We start from the raw sequence: 12,587 nt of genomic DNA, 5'->3' as shown, positions 1-12,587 counted from the left end.
TAATTCTCTTTCATTTATCATAACCACCCCCTTCAAAATTTACTTTATAATGTGGCAACTCTTTTTTTAATGTTTGGATTTTTTTCTCTTTTTTTTAATGTGTAGTCACTTAATACTCTAATCTATCCTTCTTTTTGAAAAGTTACAACATTACAGGTAAAACTAAAATATCCTTTTCCTCCACTACCTCTTCAACAAACCTAGCTTTCTCCCACCTTCCCCAAGATAACTATTGCTAGAAATTTGAGATATTTTCTACATAACATTTGTTTTGGGTGTATTTTAACATATATTCTTCATAATCAGTGAAATTTTGTTATAATTTGTACTATCATTTGGCTGCTTAAAGTCAGATATTACACCCAAGATAAAACCTGTTTGGGGAAAAAAGATGAGAAAGACATATACCAAAATATTGATGTGTTGTCTGTTAAGGTTACAGATGATTTTTATTTTTGTTGAAATAATTTTAAGTTTATGGTATATGAATTACATCTCAAGAAAACTGCTACTAAAATGCGTATACAAAAATAATTTTAAATACTTTTCTAAAAAGTCCACAAGTATGTTTCTTCTACAAATAAAAAAATGCTCAAATAAACAAAATAATCTCTGGGAATAACCCCTCTTCCCCACTACCATTGTTGTTTTAAATGGTATTCCTTCTCTTTATGAATGACCTTATTAGCAATGAATTTAAAAAGTAAAATGGGGTTTAGGGCAACATAAATCCAGTCACCCAACATTCGCTTGGTGTCTCTATGTCTTAGGCACTGTGTCCTGAACCTGGTGAATCAAAGATGAATGAGACAAGGATTGTGCCCTCCATGTGTGATAAGAGTAGGGAAGACAAATGTGTATAATTAGTATGTTGAACAAATATGACATGTGGTCTGTGATTTTTTAAAGTGACTTTATTTTTGTCTTCTATTGGCCCTTTAAACTTCCCATAACCTTATATAAAAACTCCAGCAAGCCGTGGACATTTTTTCTTATTCTTAGAAACAGCCAGGGAAGTCCCCTTGGCTTTTGTTTTTTAACCCAGGTCTGGCTATTCTAAATGCCGAATTGAAACTCTGTTAATAAACTAAAGTTTAGGGTCTTCCCTGGTGGTCCAGTGGTTAAGACTTCGCCTTCCAATGCAGGGGTGCAGTTTCGACCCCTGGTCGAGCAGCTAAGATCCCCCAGGCTTTGCAGCCAAGAAACCAAAGCGTAAAACAGAAGCAATATTGTAACAAAATTCAGTAAAGACTTTAATGATGGTCCATATTAAAAAAAATCTTTTTTCCCCCTGTATTCCCTCATTCAATCTGGACTGCCACAATCAGGCAGACAGAAAGCACAAGGACACTTTTTTCTTGCTTCTGTAGTGGAAACCTTAGCAGACGGTAACTGCTCCAGGCCTGTCAAATAAATCCATAAAAAAAATTTAAAAAAAATAAAGTTTTGCTGATGCTGGTTGACTGAGTGTATAGCCCCCAAATTCATATGTTGAAATCCTAACCCCCAATGTGACGGTGTTAGGAGTTGGGGACCTTTGGGAGGTGATTAGGTCATGAAGTGGAGCCCACATGAATGGGATCAGTGCCCTATCAAAGAAACCCCAGAGAGCGCTCTTGTCCTCTCCACCATGTGAGGACACTTGAGAAAACAGCCATCCGCAACCCAGAAGAGGGCCCTCACAGAATCCAACCCCCCTAGCATCCTGATCTTGGACTTCTAGCCTCCAGAACTGTGAGAAATAAATTTCTGTTGCTTATGAGTCACCCAGTGTCTGGTATTTTTGTTACAGCAGTCGGAACAGACTTAAGACACTGATGTAGAAGTGGGAAGGGAGATAGAGGCAGGAAGAAGATAAGTCTAATGATAGTTCTGGTTGTCTAGGCATGGCAGATGGCAAAAGCAGGTGTTATTGGATGAGTCTGGTCTAGAAGGTTAAAACTGGTATTAGCTTGGGGATTGCTTTTGTGAGCTATTTGGAGGTTTCCTGCTGAGCCCCTCTTTTACAGTTCTTACACCAGCAGATGCTTCTATAGTTCAAGTGGTTGCTTGCATCAGTTATCTATTAATGCAAACCACCCCAAAACTTAGTGGCTTACAGCAAAACCATTTATTTGCTCACAGTTTGTGACTGGATATTTGGGTTGGGCTTAGCTGGGCAGTTCAACTTTAAGCGATGTCAGGTGGGCTCATTCACCCATGTTTGTGGTCAGCTGACAGGTCAGCTTGGGGGCTTGTTGTGATGGCCTCATTTGTATGACTGGCACCTTGATGCTGACTCTTGGCTGGACTCCTCTACGTGACCTGTCTGTCATCCTCCAGTAGGCTTCTTTACTTGATGGCACAGGCGTTCCAAGAAAACAAAAGTAGGAGCTGCAAGTTCTCTTAAGGCCTAGCCTTAGAAGTCTCATGATGGGTCTTCCCTGGCAGTCCAGATGAATGAGACTTCATGCTTCCACTGCAAAGGGCGCGGGTCTGATCCCTGGTTGGAAACCTAAGATCCTGCATACTGCATGATGTGGCCAAAAAATAAAAATAAATAAAAGTTTAAAAAGAGTTACAAGCTTGCCCCCAGCAAGGAGGAATGTACTGCTGAATGACGTCATCCCTTTAAAAAAATGTCTCATGATGTCATTTCCACTACAATTATTGGTCCAAAAATTAAAAGGCTACTTAGATTCAAGGGGTGGGGAAATGTACTCCACCTCTCCATGGAAGGAGTAGTAGAGTTACATTGTAAAGGAGAAAGGTGACAGAGAGGTGTGATGCATTGGGGGCCATTGTTCTAACAATCTGCCACTCTGTTACTTCTCAGCTCCTGGCCATCTACCCTCTTTTTGCTGAGGTATTCTCACCTCTCAGGTAACCCTATTGGACAGGATTCAAGACAACCTCATGATAAGGTTTCACCAGGTGAACTTCATGTGCTCCATGGGGAAAATTCTGTGCTTTGACAACCCCTGAAAGTGCTACCCAACCTCAGTGCAATCTCTGGCTTTACCATCAAAGAGAGAGTCAGGGACTTTCTTGCCCTCTGAAATCCCAGACGGGATGAACGTTGGCTTTAACTTTCTCAGGCATGAGTCAGACACTAGCTATCTCTCTCTCTCTCAACTAAAGGAAACACTTTCCAAATGTACACTTGACGTTTCCTCTCCAGGTTGGGGACTCACAGCCTGGCTACCATTTCCTGTAAAGAAACTGTTCACTACTGTCCTCGTAGAAGCTTTCTCCTTTCTGGCCCCATTTTATAACTCTGGTATGGCTGAGGAGTCCAGGAGTTCCACAACAGGTTGTCAGGTTCTCTGTGGAAGGGTGTGTGCACCATCCTCACTTTAGTCTTCTGATGTCAATCATACTAGGCAATTAGAATCATTTGCATCCTAACAGCGTGTGTTCACATATGTTATGATGTGTGGCTAGTGTATAGCAAGAGTGTGGCAAAGGCAGTGAGAACTCTGCCACTAGCTGCCTGGGTGATCTGAGAATCCCTGGCAGAGAACATTAAGTGGAACATTACAAGATGAGTAAACGTTTGCCAAGTCAAGATGGTGAGGACTCCCTCCCAGAGGGTATGACAACACCAAGTTGCAAAGGGTATGATATTTTTGAAGGCAAAAAAAAGTTCACTGTGACTAGGGATTAGGTAGAGGGAAGTTGTGTGAAATGAAACTAGAGAGGTAGTTTGAGATCCATTTGTAAAGGGCCCTAACACGAGCTACTGACCTTGGGGCAGAACATAGTCTTTCTGTATGGAAAATGGTGTTAATATGCGTACTTCAGTTTCACATATTGTTGGTATCAAATCAGTTAATATAAGTGAAAAGCCTTTGGAGAAACTATGTGTTGTAGGCAGAACAGAAGATATCCGTGTCCCAATCTTTGGAGCCTGTGACAACCATACCTGGCACAGGAGGCTTGCAGATGTGATTAAGGTTAAGAACCCTGAGGTGGGGAGAGTATTTTGGATTATCCAAGTGGATCCAATCTCCTCACATGCATCCTTAAAAGTGGAAAACCTTTCCTGGCTCTGATCAAAGAAAGAGATGTGATAACAGAAGAAGAGTCAGAGAGATGCTGGTTTTGAAAATGGATGAAGGGGGCCCCGAGCCAAGGAACGTGGGCTGCCTCGAGAAGATGGAAAAGGCAAGGAAACGTGTTCTTCCTTAGGGCCTCCAGAAAGGAAGGCAGCCCTGCTGACCCCTTGACTTTAGGACTTCTGACCTACAGAACTGTGAGGTACTAAGTCTGTACTGTTTTAAGCCACTAAATTTGTGATAATGTTTTTCAGCAGCCGCAGATCTAATTAGACCATGTCAGCTTTGAAAGGCAGCGTAATGCAGCACAGGCTCTGGAGCTAGACCGCCTGGGTTCAGATCCTAGCTCTGCCATGCACGAGCCACAAGACCGTGTTTACTTAACCTCTCTGCGTCTCAGATTCTTCATCCGTAAAATGAGGCTATTAATAGCACCTAGCTCATGAAGTTGCTGTGAGGCTCAAATGAGTTGTCTTCCAACATACCTAGCACAGTCTCTAGCCTATAATGTGCAGTCAGTAAATGTTATCTTTACTATTTGACATATCTAAAGTGCCATGCAAATGCAAGTTGCTTCAAATTTGATATTATTGTTATTATTCTATGAAAAAGATAACTATTATATGAATGATTTGCAAGAGGGAAGAAAAGTGGGTTTTTTGTTTTGTTTTGTTTTGTGTGTTTACATGGAGCTATATTAACCAAAACCTCATTCTTAAACCTTAGGGATGATTTTTCTCCTGATGAGATAATGGGTGCCTAAGAGTAAGCACAAGACTTATCAACAGTTATTTCCCGACTCATGCTTCATGCATCCGGGCTCTCTGGACTATTAATAGTCCCAGAATATATCCTATGCTTTCTGATATCTCCATGTTATTCCACACATTCTTACTAGAGGGTTCTTGCTTCTGTCCTGGCAGGAGGTTCACTGGCATCTGTGAGAAGACATATATACTTCCACAGGATAAATTAGATCCTTGAGTGATAGGAGTATGGTAAAATAACCTCTGTGTCCACTTTCCAAATTCCTTTACTCTTTTACTTAATTTCCAGCTCATAGTCCCACCCCTAAATTCCTACCTTTAGAACCTTCGAGGGCAGAAACAAGAGACATTACAAAAAGTAGGAGGTGCTAGATATTCAGATCCCCATTGTCCCTGCTGGGCTTCTATCTGGTAGAAGAAGAGAAACATCAACGGGCTTGGGAGGAAATGTCTTTGAGCCATCTTTGTGCACACTTGCTGTCCCACTTTCCTTAAGAACTGGAGGGTCTCACCAATTTTTTCGTCATGACAGGTTAAAATGTGCTCCAGGAAGATTTTCTCACTACCCACCTCCCACTACCAGATTTTTGTGTCCCCAGTTATAATCTCGATTGCTAAAATGACCTGTCCTTATTAGTGTGCAATTCATAATGCAGCCTTCACAAGGACAGAAGTGCTTTTATAATTAGCACTGTAAAACAAAAGAAGAGATAAACTTTTACACAAAGGAATCAGAAGCTCATTACACAAAACAGTTTGGTTTTAGTTTTTCAACTTCTAAGTTTGGGATTTTCAAACACATACAGAGTGAATAGAATAATATAATGAGCCCTTTCATTCATTCCATATATCTAAATTACTCTCTTGAGCCTCTTGTTTTATATCTGCAGCAGCGAATCACTTAATACTGGAAAGTTCACTGGACTGAGAACTGGACTAGACTAGCACTAATTAGCTGAATGATTTGGGGCAAGTCACTTAAATACTTGAGTGTCAGTTTCTTCATCCAAACCACAACCTATTCGAAATAGATGATCAAAAAACCCTTTCAGGACTAAATTTCATTTATTCATTTATTAAATATTTATTTATGAGCTACTGGGTGTACAGATCTTCCTTGACTTATGATGGGGTTGCACCCTGATAAAACCACTGAAAACTGAAAACATCATAAGTTAAAAAAACGTTTCATACATCTAAACTACCAAACATCATAGCTTAGCTTAGCCTACCTTAAATGTGCTCGGAACACTGACATTAGCCTACAGTTGGGCAAAATCATCTAACACAAAGCCTATTTTATAATAAAGTGTTGAATAGCTCATGTAATTTATTGAATACTGTATTGAAAGTGAAAAAATAGAATGGTTATCTGGGTACATGGTTGTTGTAAGTGTATCGGTGGTTCACCCTCACAGTCATGTAGCTGACTGGGAGCTTCAGCTCGCTGCCACTGCCCAGCCACGCGAAAGAGTATCCTGCCCCACATCGCTAGCCTGGGAAAAGAGCAAAACTCAAGATTCGAAGTATGAGCTCTAGAGAATGTGTATAACTTTCGCACCATCGTAACGTTGAAAAATTGTAAATCAAACCATTGTCAGTTGGGGACCATCTGTATTGTACAGTATTAGGCATAAAGCGTTAAGATAAGGAAGTAGGACAAAATAAACATAAAGCTTATTGTCTAACTAGGAGTTAGGCATTAAACCAGTAATCCCACAACTAAACACATAATTACACATTGTGATAGGTGTTGTGAAGGAAACTACAGTGTTGGTGAATGATTACAATAGTGGGACTTAGAAGGACTGATTGCATTGGGAAGTCAAGAAATCTTTTTCTGAGGAAATGATAATAGCCAATTGCCAGGTTAAAAAAAGTAGGGGGTGGAGGGGGGTGGGAAGTGGAGAGCATTCCTGGAACAAGAAACAGCCAGCAGAAAAGCCCTGAGGCAGAAAAGAGCTTGGCCTGTAAAAGGAGGACAACCACATGTCCTCTTGGATGGAGCCTGCGGCAGACAGGGACTGGACCACCGCGGAGCCTTGCCTCGTCGGACGTGGGATTCTATCTCAGTGCAATGAAAGATGACTGCAAAGTTTTTCCAAATTGCCTTGAATCTGAGATTTAGCCTCACTCTGCAGTCCTCTCTTTAAGATCTGCATTCTGCAAAGCAAAAGAAACGGAGGAAACTCATTTGCAATGACTAATGCAAGCGGAGATCAATCTACCAACACTGAATTTTCTTTGGTGTAGGAGTCAAAGCAGTGTTTTCAGTGTTGGCTGCAGCGTGAAATCGCCTGGGAAGTTTTGAAAACTCCTAGTGCCTTGTTTCTCCTTTGGAGAGATTTGCTCTAATTAGCCTGGGGCATAACAAGAGAGTTTCTAAAAGATTCTCTGTGATTCAAATGTGCAGCCAAATTTGAGAACAATTGAGAGGGAAAGCTGGAAAGCTCACAGTGTTAACAGTGCATGTTCACCACATATGCATCTATTTTCATAAGGAATTTTTAAAAACAGCCCATAGGCTGGCCAGGAACTGTTCTAGTACTTTACAAAAGTAGACTCATAATTCTCACAATAAACCCGTAAGAATACTCATTATTTTCTCCAATGGATAAATAAAGAAATTGAAATATAGAGTGTGAATAATTTGCCCAAGGCCACATCACTAGTAAACAGCAGAGCTGGTATTTGAGCTGAGGCAGTCTGGCTCCAAAACACATTCTTAACCACTTTGTGGTAAGACCCCTGTGGAGTCAGAAGAGAGTTGACAAGTTGCCAGCTTTTTACACTGCCAGTGTCAACTAGAAGAAAAACACACAACTTAAAAGTTGTGGGTTAGGTTTTATTCAGGGCCTTACTGAGGACTATAGCCTGGGAAATAGTCTCTCAGTAGCTCTGAGGAATTACTCCAAAGAGGTAGCGGAGGAGCTAGTGTATATATGAATTTTTTTGGCTGGGAAATACATATGGTTACACACAATAAGATTACTGCTAATCACAAAGAACTCTCAAGTTCTAGATAGAGGAAAAGAAACACATTCGAGAGAGCAAAAAGACCTATTTTGTAAATTAAAAAGGCTCCCAGAATTCCAGGGCAGACTTAATTGGCAAGAAAAGACACATACACAAGCTGATATAATCCCTGAACTCTAAAGAACAAATACTATCTGCTACCATTTAGAAAGAACAAGCTACTGAAAAAAAGGAATCACCTTTGCATTGGACTTCTTATTTGTAACACTAGTAGCTTGAAGGCAGTAGATTAGCATCTTTTTTTTTTTTTTTTCGGCACACGGGCTTAGTTGCTCCGCGGCATGTGGGATCTTCCTGGAGCTGGGATCGAACCCGTAACCTCTGCATTGGCAGGCAGACTCTCAACCACTGCGCCACCTAGGAAGCCCCAGATTAGCATCTTTAGAGAGAGAAAAAGCAAGATTCTTTAGCTAGCTATGATATAATAATCTGTCAATTGAAAGAATGGTCTTTGAGAATGTGCAATAACTCAGAGAGTAGACCATTCCCATACCTCATCTAGAAAAATATTAAAGAAAAGACAACAAATTAATGTGTACAAATACTTCCAAGCAGTGAGAAACAGAAGAAACAGAACGAGCAGTACACATCGCTGTGTATATGCACAGTTACCTGTAAACAGATAAGGATAGACTGGGCGTGTGTAAAATAAATGTGTGATATAAACGGCAAAACTTGAAAGGAAACTCTAAGAGTCTAGAACTAAAAGTATGAAACTCCCAAAATCTAAGAGGGATAGTGGAAGAAGAGAGGAATTGAAAACTTCTAAGACTTCATGGATAGAGGGAAGAAGGAGGAGAGTGAAATTATTCTAAAGACCTTCACATATTGGTAATGAGAAGTAGAGGAGAAACAGAGTTCCTCAATGGAGCAAACTGTGTGTCTAGACAAGAGCAATATTTGGTATTGTGTTTTCAAATAATTGTAGAAAAATGTGTGTCTGATTAAGAAAAGTAACGGAAAGTTTTAATAAAACGATTGAAGAGAGGGGGAAGGGAAATATTAACATGATCAAAATAGCTCAAATATGAAAAAGGATATGTAGAAAAGTAAAACATAAGTATTACATATAAAGTATGAAGGAAGTAATAAAACACAGGATAGAAGTTATTACACTAATTTTGAAAAGACAGTATCCATATTAAAAGAGAAAAGCTATTTAAAAGAAGCATGATCAAATTGATAGAACTGACAATTAAGGGAACAGGCAAAAGATATCAAGCAAATGCAAACAAAAAGAAAGCAGAAACAGCACTATTAATGTAAGACTAAGTGAAATTTGAAATTAAAAGCACTAACAGGATAAAGATTGACATGTAATTTTTAAGGGCACCATTTACGAAAAAGATACAATTAAAAATTTGTATGCACCCAGCACCATGGTGGTCATATATATAAATCAAAACAATTAGAAATGCATGATAAAAAAATATGATATTTAGTAAAATACTTGATTATATCCTTCTTAGAAATCAACAATTCTAGGAAAACTAAATAAGTCAATTAACTTAATTAAATAACCATGTCTAGAATATTTTATTCCTCTAATAGACAATATTCATTTTGTCCTTGGAATATTTACTTTTATCATGTACTTGCCACATAGAAAATTTTAACAAATTAAAAACAAAACAAAACAACAACAACAGCAAAAACAGAGATATTACGGGCTACTTTTTCTAATCATAACCCAATAAAAATTAGGGAAAAACATATAGAGATGACAAAAACATAACTTTACAGAAATTAAGAAATACACTAATTTCTGTGCCTTTGGATTAAAGAGTAAATCAAAGATAAGTTATAAACTATGAAGCAATGAAAAGAAGACTTCACACCAAAACTTATGGGACATTCAAAAGCTGAACCTAGAAGGAAATGCTTCCCTCTAAATAAGTTTATTTATTAAATAAGAAAAAATAAAAATAAACAACTGTCTTTATCTTAAGAAATTAGAAAATTAACAAAATATACTATAGCACTAGAATTTAAAAAAATAAATGCTGCAATCAATGAAACAGAAAACATAAAAATAATATAAGAAATACATAAATAAGTAAGCTGATTCTTTGAAAACAATTAAACTAGATAAACTTATGGGTCTGATTAAGTGAAAGAGAGCAACAATTAGGTATGAGAGAGAAGACATACAACATATTCAGCAAAGATTAACACAATTATGAGAATATCACCAGCAATTTTATAATAGCAAATTTGAAAGCCTTGAATGAAATGGATAATTTCCTAGCAAATATAAATTACCAAATATGTGTACTCTGTATAAAATTACAATCTTTACAAAAGAGATATTAAAGATGACTTTTTAAAAAAATTTACCATTTGAAAAATGTTCCAGTACCAGATGGATTCACAAGTTTTAAGAACAGATAATTCTGTTCCATTTTTTTAAAGTTATTTTTTAAATTAGAAAGTTTCCCAATTTATTTTAGGAAGCCAGAATAAATTTAAAATCTTTTCTTTTATGGAGGCAAAATCTATAGTCCTATCTCAGAAATATAAATGTATAATTCTCTTCCAAAATTTAGTCGATAGACTCCATATATGAATCAAAAAATAAAAAGTAGGTTCAATCAATCATCTGTATAAATACAGATTTGTTTCAGGAATGCAATGTGTTTGAACATCAGGAAATCTACCAATGTAATTCATTACTATAACAATTAAAGAGTACCTAGAAAACCTAACAGATTCAATAAAATACTAGCAGAATTAATGAGAAGTTAGTAAGGTGGCTATATATCAAAGCAATATATTAAATTTAGTACATTTTTCAATTTTCTGGTAAAAAGCACCAAGAAATAAAGAATGAGAAAAATATTCCACATTTTATTCATAATAGTGGAAAAACTATAAAATGCTTAGGAATAAATTGATCAAAAATATGAAAAGGAATTTATAAAATTTTATTGGTAGGCAAAATATAAAAACATGGACCTGAAGAGGTTGGAAAATATACTATATTCTTGGATCATAAAAATTAGCATGAAGATAATATTTCTCTCCAAATTAATATATTAATTAGTTGTCATTCCAACTATGTTTGTTTGTTTATTTGGTTGCACCAGGCCTTAGTTGTGGCATGCAGGATCTTCAGCTGCGGCATGCAAACTCTTAGTTGCAGCACGTGGGATCTAGTTCCCTGACCAGGGATGGAACGCAGATTCTTAACCACTGGACCACTAGGGAAGTCCCCCAACTATGTTTATTACAGAATTGGATAAAATACCCCTAACATATATATGAATTATTAAATGCTACAGGAGCCCAGAAAATTATGAGAAATAAGAACAATGAAGTGGGATTTGGATTTGTCTTATCAATTTTTGAATATTTAATACAAACATGCCATCAATATGACAACATAGGAAAAGACAAAAAGGTCAGTGAACTAAAATAGAGAAAACACGTATATATATATTTGAATTTAAGAATTACAAAGATGATAGATTATCTGGAGAGAGGATAGATTTTTTTTTATTGTGGTAAAAAGCATATAACATTAAATTTACCACCTTAAGTTTTCAGTGTATAGTTCAGTAGTGTTAAATATATCCACATTCTCGGGCAACAGATCTCCAGAATGTTTTCATCTTGCAAGACTGAAACTCTAGACACATTATCACCCCCTTCCTCCGTCTCTTCCCCCAGCCCTCGACCACCACCTTTTTACTCTCTGTCTCTATGATTTTTGACTACTTTAGATACTTTCTATGAGTAGAATCATACATGACTTGTCCTTTTGTGACTGGCTTATTTAGCTTAGCATAATGTCCTTGAGGGTCATCCATGTTAGTGGCATGTGACAGGATTTTGTTCTTTCTTTAAGACTGCATAATACTCCACCGTGTGTATATACTACATTTTCTTTATCTATTACTCTGTCAATGTACTTGGGTTACTTCCATCTCTTGACTATTGTGAATAATGCCGCAATGAACATGGGTGTGCAAGTATCTCTTTTGAGATCTTGCTCTGAATTCTTCAGGATGTATACCTAGAAGTAGCATTGCTGGATCATGTGGTAATTTTTAAATTTTTTTGAGAAAACGTCATACTGTTTTCCATAGTGGCTGCATTTTAGATTCCCACCAACAGTGCACAAGGGTTATTCTTTCAGAGTAGACTTTGTTAAATCTACTTGAGGATCAGCTTGATCCATTTGAGGCTTGTTATTAAGCTTTGTTAGAGCAGATTCAGAGAAGACGTTACTCTGGGCTTTTTATCTTACTACTAAGAATAATTGACTCTCCTGAGGGCTGTACTCAATGCCCTGTATATGACAGGGACTCTCTACAGTGACAGACGTGAACACAAACTATTCTCTGCCCTATGTGAACTTCAGGAATTGTTCTGCTTACTCCTTTTCAGTGGCAATTTCCAAGATTTCTCTCACTCATGTGCATGTCAGTACTCAGTCAGATATTTGAGAAGACCTCTCTACAGTTCTCCAGAAATCTCTCTCTGTGCAGTGCCCTACTCTCCAGTTCTGTCAGAAATTCTAGCAGCTTCCACATTCCTGAACTCTCACATCTGCCTCCCCAACTTTTATTATATTCATTTTTAAAGTTTTACCATATTTCTTTGAATGTTAGACTTTGTTCTGGCAGGAAGTTAAGTTACTTTAGGGTCAACCTCATCTTTTTGACGTTTGATTTTGTGTTTTAGGTATGTGTATGGATAGCCTATACTTAGAACCAGTTTAGCTCGCCTGCTAAGATGGAACCTC

The 12,587-nt window shown here is 37.6% G+C and overlaps 1 non-coding gene across 1 annotated transcript; it reads right to left on the bottom strand.

Moving 5' to 3' along the window:
- Window positions 1–1,289: 1,289 nt before the first annotated feature.
- LOC130857916 (small nucleolar RNA SNORA31) lies at window positions 1,290–1,420 on the bottom strand. The gene has a single exon (XR_009054911.1). It is a non-coding gene; the product is annotated as a small nucleolar RNA SNORA31 (small nucleolar RNA).
- Window positions 1,421–12,587: the final 11,167 nt, after the last annotated feature.

The sequence above is a fragment of the Hippopotamus amphibius genome, chromosome 7 (assembly GCF_030028045.1).
Source record: "Hippopotamus amphibius kiboko isolate mHipAmp2 chromosome 7, mHipAmp2.hap2, whole genome shotgun sequence".
Lineage (NCBI taxonomy): Eukaryota > Metazoa > Chordata > Mammalia > Artiodactyla > Hippopotamidae > Hippopotamus > Hippopotamus amphibius.
The sequence above is the reverse complement of the archived record's forward strand: the minus strand, read 5'-3'. Positions and strand labels throughout refer to the sequence as shown.